General features: G+C 41.2%; 1 long non-coding RNA gene across 2 annotated transcripts in view; it reads left to right on the top strand.

The window, feature by feature from the left end:
* Positions 1 to 778: 778 nt before the first annotated feature.
* Positions 779 to 12,723, top strand: part of LOC132007378 (uncharacterized) — a 28,027-nt gene continuing 16,082 nt past the window's right edge. Inside the window, exons 1-3 of one of the 2 annotated variants that reach the window (XR_009401331.1) lie at positions 779 to 856; positions 1,531 to 1,785; positions 2,432 to 2,495. This is a non-coding gene — a long non-coding RNA (uncharacterized LOC132007378). The other variant, XR_009401330.1, reaches the window with a different exon arrangement.

Raw genomic sequence — 12,723 nt, 5'->3', positions numbered from 1 at the left:
ATTGCCAAAGACATTCCACTTTCTAAGGGCAGAATAGGGCACTTGATACAGAAACCAACAGGGGTCCTATGTGCCACCTTCCCCAATCACAGCCATTCTTCCTTAAACTTCCACAAACATACTCTTCACAGGGAAGAGAGAGGGTCTTGGCACTTATGCAATTACTTGCTTAATCATTCACTGAACAAGTAGTTTATTGATAGGATCTTTGTGTCAGGTGCTGGAGTTCAGTGCTGACTCAAATACATCATCTCTGCCCTCCTGAGACTCACAATAATCTAGAGGGGAGACAGACTACCGATGAATGAACCTTTGTAATTATAGGAGCTATCACTGATTGCTTACAGTCTCTGACACTACTGCAGGCACTTGAAATGTAGTAACTAATTTAATCCTTCAGCGGCCCTAGGAGCTAAAGACTATTACTGGCTCCATAGAACACGAAGAGTTAATCCCTGTGCCCTTGTCCAGACCAGTAGATTCCGTGGTGCCTAGTGAGCAGCTAGTAAGGTTCCCAGCCTTAGCTGCCTCTGGCACTGGGGTAATGGAGTTTGAGGCCCAGCACCTCAGAAACGATCCTGGCCAGTGGCACCAGAATTTGGGGTTGACCAGGAAGCATTCCGAGGACTCCGCCAGACACCCTCAAAACCACCCCCGCCACGGACTTCCCATTCTCTTTTTTCTCCCCTTTCCCTCCCACCCCGCCAGTGCCCCCACTTTCCAGACCGGCTCCTCCCTCTGAGCCGCCTCTTACTGAGTCATTTCCTCTTCCCCGCCCCAAAGACCTTGGCTCCCTCTCCGTAGCCCTTCCCTCTGGCAGGAAATTGAGGAAGGACCAACTAGCTTTAAGAACCAGGTGAACACTTCCCCGCGGATCAGAAAGGTCCCCCCACCCGCCAATTCGGACGGGCCGGAAATCAAGCGAGTTGCCGCAGCCCCGGCGGCTGGCTTCCCCGAAGCCTGAAAGCCCTGGTGGCCGAGCGTGGGAGGTGCCACACCCCGCCCGGTGTCTCCTGGGATGTGAAGGGAGGTGGCCGCCCAGTCCAGACTAGCCGGCAGGGCTGCCGCGGGCTGAGCGGAACGTGCCGGGGCGGGAATTCGCTGCGGGAGAAGTTGGGCAGCAGGGGAGGTCCGGCCCCGCCAGCCCCTCAGGATCCCGAGGTGTAAAGGGAGATGCGCGTGTGTGGAGCGGGGCGCAGAGGTGCCTACGCGGGGAAGCGCCTCTCTGCGGGAACGAGTGGGTGTGAAGGCACGTGGAGGACACGCGCGCGTGCAGCCACTTACAGAGCTGTGTGTGGAGGTATGCGTGGAGACTGGTAGCGCGTGCGCGGGGCGCGTGCGTGGGGGGGTACGTACATGGGGGGTGCTTTCGTGTAGGCGTGCGTCAGGGGGAGGGGAGAGCGGAAAGGACCACTGACTGATGGAGGGGGCGGGACTGACTCTGCGTGCCTCTGAGACTGAGGTAAGGCTATCTGGTCAGCTCGAGCTGACAGAGCCTGAAGTCATGACTCTTAACTTTTATTTTCTGAGGTGGGGAGGGAGAGAAGACATGACGCTTTTGGCAATCCGGGAAAACTGTTGACCGTTACCTGGAGGAAAAAAAAAAAAAGAAGAAGAAGAAGCAGCAGCAGCAGCAGCACACGGTTTGCGTGGTTTGCATGCAAGCAGCGAGGGCTCCTGGGCCCGTGGATGGCCCCCAGATCATGGCTTCAAGCGGGGAGAAAGCTCATATAGGTCACCTTAGGATCTACCATCGTGTCTTTGGATTGTTGAGAGGAGGAATAGGTGACTGAGCTGTTGCCCGTTCTCTCTGCAGGGCCGCCTCGGACTCGGGTGGCTTCGCGGCTGGCTTTGCTGTGCCCTGGGTCTTGGTGCCCTCAAAGAGGGGTGACACGGCGGGATCACCCCCTTCCCGCCTCGTGGACAACTGCAGGCGGGGATCTCATGGCCATCCCCTAAAGCTGGGGCGCGGGAGGTGGGGGGCGAGCTCATCAGCCTCAGACCTGCTGGTGAGCGCCTTGCTAAGATTGCAGCGCAGCGACTGGGAGCACGCCCCTCGTTGAGCCCCACCCAGGGTCTCACCAGTGTGTGTGGAGTGTTGGAAGGAGGACTCTAAAGTTGGCACTTTGCGAGGAAAGAGGCTAGAAGACCCGGGCTTGGGTCCTGATCCCATGTTTGACATTAACTAACCGTGGGACCGAAGCAGTTGTCCTCATCTTCCCCGGGTGTCACTTTCCTCATTTATAAAACTAGGGAGTAGCTCACGGGGTTGTTGGAAGTGTAACCAAGATTATAATAAGTTCCCAGCACACGGAGGTATTTAATAAATGGCAGCAAAAGTAGAAATATATAGATTTCCAGAGAAGTTAAAGTAAACATTTTATTCTGGAAGAGTGTATTAAACTGATGGTTTTCTTTTGGTCTCTTCTAGGCGCACTAAGCTGTGCCTTCATACAAAGCCCACCAAGACCATTCCCTAAAGTCACACACCTGAAGTAAGTGGGACTTTATAATTTGAATTCTTTGCAATGTTCAGGTAGATAATGATAAGCCCACTATCAGCTCTCACCTGGATGGCTTCATTGGGCTTGAAGACTTCACACGTGCCCTCCTCCCTCCCATCTGTTGCAATCAGAGTTACCTTTCCCTTTGAGTGAATAAACAACCTACTGGTTCAGAGCACTGACCTTGATGTCTGACAGATCTTGTTCACATCTCAGCTCTACCCTGCTCCACCACCTTCTGGTTGTGTGATCTTGGACAAATCACGTCACCTCTTTAAGAATCTGTTCCCTTAAAAAAAAAATCCTTTGCCTTATCTGTAAAGGGGACAGTGGTGGTCTTTACCTCATCTAGGGATTGTGAGAAGTTACAGAGATAATGCACGGAGAGTGGCCCATAGTAACTGCTCAGCAAAATGGCAGATTAAAAATGGTAAGAGCAGGGAGGCTGCTAATGAGAGAGTGGTTGCTGTGGTGTACTATCGAGTCTAGACTGGCTACAGAGTAAAGGGATGAGCTGGGAATGAGCTGCAAATGGGAGAAGTCAAATGATGGGAGATCGTGATGAAAACGAGGAGTGGGTACTTTGAGCACCCAGAAGTAACAAGGATGAGAGCTCGTAGCCAGAGACTGAGAAAGAGGAGTTCAGGAATTCTGAAGAGGAGCAGTCCCATATTTAGCAGGTGGTCTGGAATATTAATGGCTAGAAATGGCAAGGGAAGTGATATGTGATCAGGGCTTATAGAAGTAGAGATCAAGGGGCAGTGGGGCTCGACTGTTGGGTGAATCATCCATAGTCATTGAGGTTGTTTATATGATGGCAGGGGTTTGAATGGAGAGGAAAATGGAGCTAGTGCCAAAGCCACAGTCCATCCTAATGAATGGGTAACAGTCATTTATTTCTCAAATATTTACTGAGCTCTTACCAGATGTCAGGATATAACAAGACAGACAAAAGTCCTGGTCTCATGGAGCTTCCAGACTAGGGGGAGTGATAATTGGGATTAATAATCCCACCCTATAAATAGAAGACTGCAGACTGTGAGAAGAGCTATGAAGGGGGAAAAAGGGGGAGTTCTATAGGGGCTTACAGCAGGAGGACCTGACCTTGTACAAAATGTCAGGGAAGGCTTCCCTGAGGAAGTGATGAGAAATGAAGGATCAATTGGGGTAGATAGAGGAGGATGAGGGGTACGTGGAGAAAGTGTCTCAGGTAGAGGAAATAAGTAACATTTGTAGAGACCTGAAAATAGAACATGTATAAGGGACTTGAAGAACTGATAGTCATCTATGACTAGGACATATTAAGCAAGGGGGAGAGCTGAGGCTGAATGGCAGACTGCCTTAATTATTTTAGGTTTTATTCTAGGAGCAATGGGAATGCTCCTATTAAAAAGTTCTGATTAGGGGGCGCCTGGGTGGCTCAGTGGGTTAAGCCGCTGCCTTCGGCTTGGGTCATGGTCTCAGGGTCCTGGGATTGAGTCCCACATTGGGCTCTCTGCTCAGCAGGGAGCCTGTTCCTCCTCTCTCTCTGCCTGCCTCTCTGCCTGCTTGTGATCTCTGTCTGTCAAATAAATAAATAAAATCTTTAAAAAAAAAAAAGTTCTGATTAGGTGAATGACATAATCAGATTTCTCTATTTGTATGTTAATTCTCTCTCCCCACTTTTATTGAGATATAACATTGTTGTAAGTTTAAGGTATAGAATGTAGTAATTTGATAAATGTATATATTGGAAAATTATTATAGTATTTCTTAATTCAAAACTGTTGCTCTTTATAAAAATAATCTAACACAGAAATAAATTGTGAAAGTCTAGTTCGTACTTTGTACATTAGAATATGTGTATGTATATACACACACATATAATATATGTATACATTGTTGGGTTTGTATACAATATAATTATATTATATATATAAAATAGAGCAATTGGCTTTTTCCACTTAACAGTGTGTCTTTGACTTCTTCCATGTCTTTATTTTTTAATTATTCAGTAATATATAAGTATATTTTCATGGTAAAAGATCAGAACAATACACAGGTATAGAGAGAATAAATTTTGAAACTTGCCTTTCGTGCTCCCTCCCTATTTGCTATCCCACCAAAAAACAAAACAAAACAAAACCATCAACACTTTGGTGAGTATCCTTATGGTATCCTTTCCATGCATTTATATTATAAAAGAAGTACTTATACACATATAGAATTTTTTTATATAACTGAGTCAAGCATATTGTTATGCTGCTTTTAAATTTCTTATTTATTGACTTAATTCCCACCTGATGCATGAACATGTACATTTTTCTTGTAAAGGATTAGAATTTCAAAGGGAAGGCTAAAAGCTTCTGTCTGTCATTGATTTCCTCCCTGGCCTTCCTCCTTCCTATTCACTGTTTGGCTTATTTTCTCTTAGACCTTTTTCTGTTCATTTGCAGAAACAAATAGGGAAACATTCTCTTTCCCTCCCTCCCTCCCTCCCTCTCTCTGTCTCTCTCACTCTCTCTCTTTCTCATACACATGGAATATATGGTATTATTTAGTGTTATTAAAAACTATAAATTGTAGGGGCGCCTGGGTGGCTCAGTGGGTTAAGCTGCTGCCTTCGGCTCAGGTCATGATCTCAGGGTCCTGGGATCGAGTCCCGCATGGGGCTCTCTGCTCAGCAGGGAGCCTGCTTCCCTCTCTCTCTCTCTGCCTGCCTCTCCGTCTACTTGTGGTTTCTCTCTGTCAAATAAATAAATAAATCTTTAAAAAAAAAAAAAACTATAAATTGTATCATGCCTATATGTATTGCTTTGCTACTTGCTTCCACTCATTATTCTGAGAAATTTTCATATTAGTACATTATAAATCTAATTTACTCTTTTTCACTGTTGCATAGTATTCTACAGAATAGGTAGGCTATAATTTGTATGTCAATTTCCCCACTGACATGGTCATTTCCAACTTTTTTGCTAATATAAAATGTGGTGCAATGTAAGTCCTTGTACATGCCTCTCTTTTTCCTTTCTCTACTGACTTCTTCTTTTTTTTTTTTTTAAAGATTTTCTTTCTTTATTTGAGAGAGACCGTGCAAGAGAGCACGAGAGGGGAGAAGGTCAGAGGGAGAAGCAGACTCCCCATGGAGCTGGGAGCCTGATGCGGGATGGATCCTGGGACTCTGGGGTCATGACCTGAGCTGAAGGCAGTCACTTAACCAACTGAGCCACCCAGGCATCATCTCTACTGACTTATAAATGCTATCTTTAGTTAATACTAGATTTTTATGCATACTTACGTTTATTTCAGGATTCTCTAGTCAGTTCTACTGATTCATTTATTTATACCTACATTCACAGCACATTTTTACTTTCTGTGGTTTTATAACATGTTTAATATCTGGCATGAAAAGAGCCTTCTTTTTTCTTCAAAATTTTTTTTGTTATTCTTGCCTGTTTACTTTTTTTATAAGGATATTAGAGTGAGATCATCATACCCATATAGAATCTTATTGGGAATTTTGTTGACATTGCATGGAGTTTGCAGATTTAACTGGGAAGAATTTGCATCTTTACACTGAGTCTTCCTTTTTATGAATAAACACAGCTCTCCATTTATTCAAAATTTTAAGTTCTTTAGTAATGTTTTATAATTTGCCCCATATATGTCTTGAAAATACCTTGTTTTGGTCATTTCTAGATACTTTATAGTGTTGTTGTTACGATTAACAGGATTTTTTATTTCATTCTATAATTATTATTATAAGAAAACTATTGAATTTTGTATGAAATCATATGTGTCCAACAACTACTGAATTCTGTTTAATTTAGAATAGTTTTTTCGTTGATTCTATTGGATTTTCTAGGTAGACAAACAGATTATGTGCAAATATTGATAGTTTTGTCTCTGTCTTCAACTTGTATACTATGTGCATTTTTTTTTTTTTTTTGCCTGAATGCATTGGCCAGGACCCTGTATAAGATTTAATAGTGCATAATAGCAGACATCATTATCTCTCCCTTTAATAGGAATGCTTCTAAGTGAAATGAGTCAGTTAGAGAAAGACAAATACCATATGATCTCAGTCATATGTTAAATTTAAGAAAGAACACAGATGAACATATGGGAAGGGGAAAATTAAAAAAGGAGAGAGGGAAACAAGCCATAAGTGACTTTTATAAACTTTTTTTAAGATTTTATTTATTTGTCAGAGAGAGAGAAAGAGCGAGAGAGAGCACGCACAAGCAGGTAGAGGCGGAGAGAAAAGCAGGCTCCCTGCGGAGCAAGGAGCCCGATGTGGGACTCGATCCCAGAACCCTGGGATCATGACCTGAGCTGAAGACAGCGGCTTAACTGACTGAGCCACCCAGGCGTCCCAAGCCATAAGTGACTTTTAATGACAGAGAACAAACTGAGGGTTGATGGAGGAAGTTGGGGGGGGGGATGGGGGTAGATAAGTGATGGGTATTAAAGAGAGCACTTATAATGAGCATTAGGTGTTGTATGTAGTGATAAATCACTGAACTCTACTCTAGAAACCAATATTGCACTATATGTTAACTAACAAAATTTAAATTAAAAACTAGGAATGCTTCTAAAATTTTATCAAGCATGATGCTTACAGTGAGTTTCTGGTACTTGCTCTTTATTAAATAAGTTTTCTTTAATACTTAACTTTTTGGGGACTTTTTAAAAGCATGAATGGGTATGAAATTTTGTCATTTGCTTTTTTACCTTTAAGTTGGGCATATAGGTTTTCTCCTTTAAATTGTTAATGCATTGAATTGCATTGATGCATTGATCAATTGCATTGATTTAAAAACGTCCAGTTATGAAAATTTTCAAACATAAATTACAGTAGAGAGTTAAATAAACCCCATATACCCATAATTCAACTTATATAGCCATCAACATTTACTGTACTTGGTTCAGCTATCTCCCTTTCCTCTTTTCTGCTGGGATGTTTTAGGCTAATCATGAACATCATCTGACTTCACTCCTAAATATTTTGGTATGCATCCCAAAAATTATAGCAAAAAGGACATCTTCACCTATAATCATAATGCCATTATCAGATGAATACCCAGCATATAGAAGATTTTTCTAATTGCCTAAAATATGTTTTTTGTTCCAATTAGGATCCAACCAAGGTTAACTTATTGTATTAGGTTATATCTTTTAAGTTTCTTCCAAGTTTTTAAAAAGCTAAGACAGAGCAATACCTCCTCTTTTTTATTTCTGTGCCATTGGTTTGTTGAAGACACTTCTGTTTGTCCTGTAGACTCTCCCACAATATGGATTTGGCTGATTACTTCCTTGAGGTGCTGTTTTACTTATTTTTGTATTGCCTATATTTCCTATTTACTGGAAGTTAGAACTAAACACTTGATTATATTCAGGTTCTTTATTATTATTTGGTGAGACTATCTTGGGATTGATACTATGCACTTCCTTTTACATAGTTTGCTCATCTTACTTTTAGTGATACTGAAAGAGAATTGAAATGGTGATAGTCTTATCCCTTCAGTGTAATATTCTCCATTATCTTTCCATCTAATGGCTTTACCACCTATTTGATAACTACTATCTGAATCAGTTATTTCATTAAGGGTTTCAATGTAATGATTCTATCATTCTTTCAGCATTTATTAGCTAACATACCACTCTTTAAGAACCATCCTTCATCTAGTACAGCTATTTGATAAGCCCCAAAATATAGTTCCTATAGGAAAGACAGGATAAATGCTTAATTCTTTCCCTGTAATTGCCAAATTTTCCAAGTAAGGAGTTGGTTCCTTGTTCCCCTTTGATGGATCTGTAAGTTTTAAATCTTCCCTGTGTTTCTAGGATTAATCTATAATTAGTGATACATCTTTTTAAATGTATGATGGAATTTGAGGGACTAATATTTTACTTAGCAGTTTTGTATCTGTGTTCATAAGTGATATTTCCTGTAGCATTGATTCTCAACCTGGGGTTGAACTACCCCTCTATGGGACACTTGGAAGTGCTTTAGTTGTCAGTTTCTTGGATTTCTGTGTGAAGAGTCCTACTAGTATTTAGTAGATCAGGACCAGGGATGCTAAAGGAAGAATTGTCTTACCAAAAATGCCATTAGCACACCTATAAAAAATGATGGCCTATAGTTTTCTCGTGCTGTTTGATTTTGATATTAAGGTTATGCATTTTTTATATCTAAGTTCATCAGTGAGATGGGTATGTAATTTCTTTCCTTTTTTAAAATTTATTTTTTATTTTCAGCATAACAGTATTCATTATTTTTGCAGCACACCCAGTGCTCCATGCAATCCATGCCCTCTATAATACCCACCACCTGGTACCCCGACCTCCCACCCTCTGCCCCTTCAAAACCCTCAGATTGTTTTTCAGAGTCCATAGTCTCTCATGGTTCACCTCCCCTTCCAATTTCCCCCAACTCCCTTCTCCTCTCTATCTCCCCATGTCCTCCATGCTATTTGTTATGCTCCACAAATAAGTGAAACCATATGATAATTGACTCTCTCTGCTTGGCTTATTTCACTCAGCATAATCTCTTCCAGCCCTGTCCATGTTGCTACAAAAGTTGGGTATTTGTCCTTTCTGATGGAGGCATAATACTCCATAGTGTATATGGACCACATCTTCCTTATCCGTTCGTTCGTTGAAGGGCATCTTGGTTCTTTCCACAGTTTGGCAACCGTGGCCATTGCTGCTATAAACATTGGAGTACAGATGGCCCTTCTTTTCACTACATCTGTATCTTTGGGGTAAATACCCAGTAGTGCAATGGCAGGGTCATAGAGTATTTCTATTTTTAATTTTGTAAGGAATCTCCACACTGTTCTCCAAAGAGGCTGCACCAACTTGCATTCCCACCAACAGTGTAAGAGGGTTCCCCTTTCTATGGAAAACCCAAACGACTCCACCCCCAAACTACTAGAACTCATACAACAATTCAGCAACGTGGCAGGATACAAAGTCAATGTACAGAAATCAGTGGCTTTCTTATACACTAATAATGAAAATACAGAAAGGGAAATTAGAGAATCGATTCCATTTACTATAGCACCAAGAACCATTAGATACCTGGGAATAAACCTAACCAAAGAGGTAAAGGATCTGTACTTGAGGAACTACAGAACACTCATGAAAGAAATTGAAGAAGACACAAAAAGATGGAAGACCATTCCATGCTCTTGGATCGGAAGAATAAACATTATTAAAATGTCGATACTGCCTAGAGCAATCTATACTTTTAATGCTATTCCGATCAAAATTCTACCAGTATTCTTCAAAGAGCTGGAGCAAATAATCCAAAAATTTGTATGGAATCAGAAGAGACCCCAAATTGCTAAGGAAATGTTGAAAAACAAAAATAAAGCTGGGGGCATCATGTTACCTGATTTCAAGCTTTACTACAAAGCTGTGATCACCAAGACAGCATGGTACTGGCATAAAAACAGACACATAGACCAGTGGAACAGAGTAGAGAGCCCAGATATGGACCCTAACTCTATGGTCAAATAATCTTCGACAAAACAGGAAAAAATATACAGTGGAAAAAAGACAGTCTCTTCAATAAATGGTGCTGGGAAAACTGGACAGTTATATGTAGAAGAATGAAACTCAACCATTCTCTTACACCATACACAAAGATAAACTCAAAATGGATAAAAGACCTCAATGTGAGACAGGAATCCATCAGAATCCTAGAGGAGAACATAGGCAGTAATCTCTTCGATATCAGCCACAGCAACTTCTTTCAAGATATGTCTCCAAAGGCAAAGGAAACAAAAGCGAAGATGAACTTTTGGGACTTCATCAAAATCAAAAGCTTCTGCACAGCAAAGCAAACAGTCAAGAAAACAAAGAGGCAACCCACGGAATGGGAGAAGATATTTGCAAATGACAGTAGAGACAAAAAAGGTTGATATCCAGGATCTATAATGAACTCCTCAAACTTAACACACACAAAACAAACAATCATATCAAAAAATGGGCAGAAGATATGGACAGATACTTCTCCAATGAAGACATACAAATGGCTATCAGACACATGAAAAAATGTTCATCATCACTAGCCATCAGGGAGATTCAAATTTCTTTCCTTTTACTTGTCAGTTTTGATATCAAGATGATATACTAGCCTTATAACTGTGTAGTGTCATTTCCCTTCTTTTACTTTGCTATGGAAATTTTTATATAAATTTATATAAAGTGTGATTAATCTGTTCCTAGCTTTTTTGGGCTGGTGACTTTTGAAATAGATTAGTATCATTTTATATTCTTTTTAAAAATAATTCTTAAAAATTTTTAATAAACATATAATGTATTATTAGCCCCAGGGGTAAAGGTCTGTGAATCGCCAGGTTTACACACTTCACAGCACTCACCATAGCACATACCCTCCCCAATGCCCATAACCCCACCACCCTCTCCCTTCCCACTCCCCCTGGCAACCCTCAGTTTGTTTTGTGAGATTAAGAGTCTCTTACGGTTTGTCTCCTTCCTGATCCCATCTTGTTTCATTTATTCTTTTCCTACCCCCAAACTCCCCACATTGCATCTCTGCTTTCTCATATCTGGGAGATCATGTGATAGTTGTCTTTCTCTGATTGACTTATTTCGCTAAGCATAATACCCTCTAGTTCCATCCACGTTGTCGCAAATGGCAAGATTTCATTTCTTTTGATGGCTGCATAGTATTCCATTGTATATATATACCACATCTTCTTGATCCATTCATCTGTTGATGGACATCTAGGTTCTTTCCATAGTTTGACTATTGTGGACATTGCTGCTATAAACATTCGGGTGCATGTGCCCCTTCGGATCACTACATTTGTATCTTTAGGGTAAATACCCAGCAGTGCAATTGCTGGGTCATAGTATCATTTCATATTCTTCTATGATTAATTGGCTTATTTAAGTTTTCTGCTTCTTAGGCCAACTTTAGTTATTTATTTTCTTGGGAATTATCCATTTCACCTAGATTTTTTAAGTTGTTGGTATAAAAGTTACACATAGTACTTTTAAAAATCATTTTTAGGGGGGTGCCTGGGTGGCTCGGTGGGTTGGGCCTCTGCCTTCGGCTCAGGTCATGATCCCGGGGTCCTGGGATCGAGCCCCGCGTCGGGCTCTCTGCTGAGCAGGGAGCCTGCTTCCCTTCCTCTCTCTCTGCCTGCCTCTCTGCCTGCTTGTGCTCTCTGTCTGTCAAATAAATTAAAAAAAAATCATTTTTAGGGGCACCTGGGTGGCTCAGTGGGTTAAAGCCTCTGCCTTCAGCTCAGGTCATGATCTCAGGGTCCTGGTATCAAGCCCCGCATCGGGTTTTCTGCTCTGTGGGGAGCCTGCTTCCTCCTCTCTCTCTGCCTGCCTCTCTGCCTACTTGTGATCTCTGTCTGTCAAGTAAATAAATAAAATCTTAAAAAAAAATAAAATCATTTTTAATCTCTGTTTTTGTAGTTTGGCTCCCTTTTATTTTTATGTTAATTTGTGCCTTTTTAAAGTAATACTTGCAAAAATTTGTCCATTTTATTAGTCTTACTTGTTATCATTTTTAATTCTAATTTTAAAAAGATTTTTGTTTATTTATTTGAGAGTGAGAGCATGAGCAGGGGGTGGGGAGGGGGAGGAGCAGAGGGAGAGGGAGAAGCAGACTCCCTGTTGAGCTGGGAGGCAGATGTGGTGCTCAATCCCAGGACCAGGGGGTCATGACTTTAGCCAAAGGCAGACACTTACCTGACAGAGCCACTCAGGCACCCAATAGTCTTTTTTTTTTTTTTTTAAGATTTTACTTACTTATTTGAGAGAGAGGAAGAGAGAGTATACACCCAAGTGAGAGCATGAGCAGGGTGAAAGGCAGAGGGAGAGGGACAGGCAAATTCAGCATTGAGCTCAGAGCCAGACACAGGGCTCCATCCCAGGACCCTGGGGTCATGACCTGAGCTGAAGTCCATACTTAACCCACTGAGCCACCCAGGCACCCCTTTATTAGTCTTTTCAAAGAACTAGCATTTCCTTTTATGATCCACTCTATTGTTTTCTTATTATTTGCTTTCTATTTCAGTAATTATTGATATTTTTGTAGAGGTGTAATTAACAAACATAGTATATTAGATATTTGTATATATTGTGAAATGATCCCAATAAGTTTAGTTAATATCACCATAAAGAATTTTTTTCTTATGATGAGAACTTTTATTTTTTTTAAAAGATTTTATTTATTTATTTATTTGAG

Source organism: Mustela nigripes, chromosome X, assembly GCF_022355385.1.
Source record: "Mustela nigripes isolate SB6536 chromosome X, MUSNIG.SB6536, whole genome shotgun sequence".
Classification (NCBI taxonomy): Eukaryota; Metazoa; Chordata; class Mammalia; order Carnivora; family Mustelidae; genus Mustela; species Mustela nigripes.
Note: the sequence above shows the minus strand (reverse complement) of the source record. Positions and strands in the feature narration are given on the sequence as shown.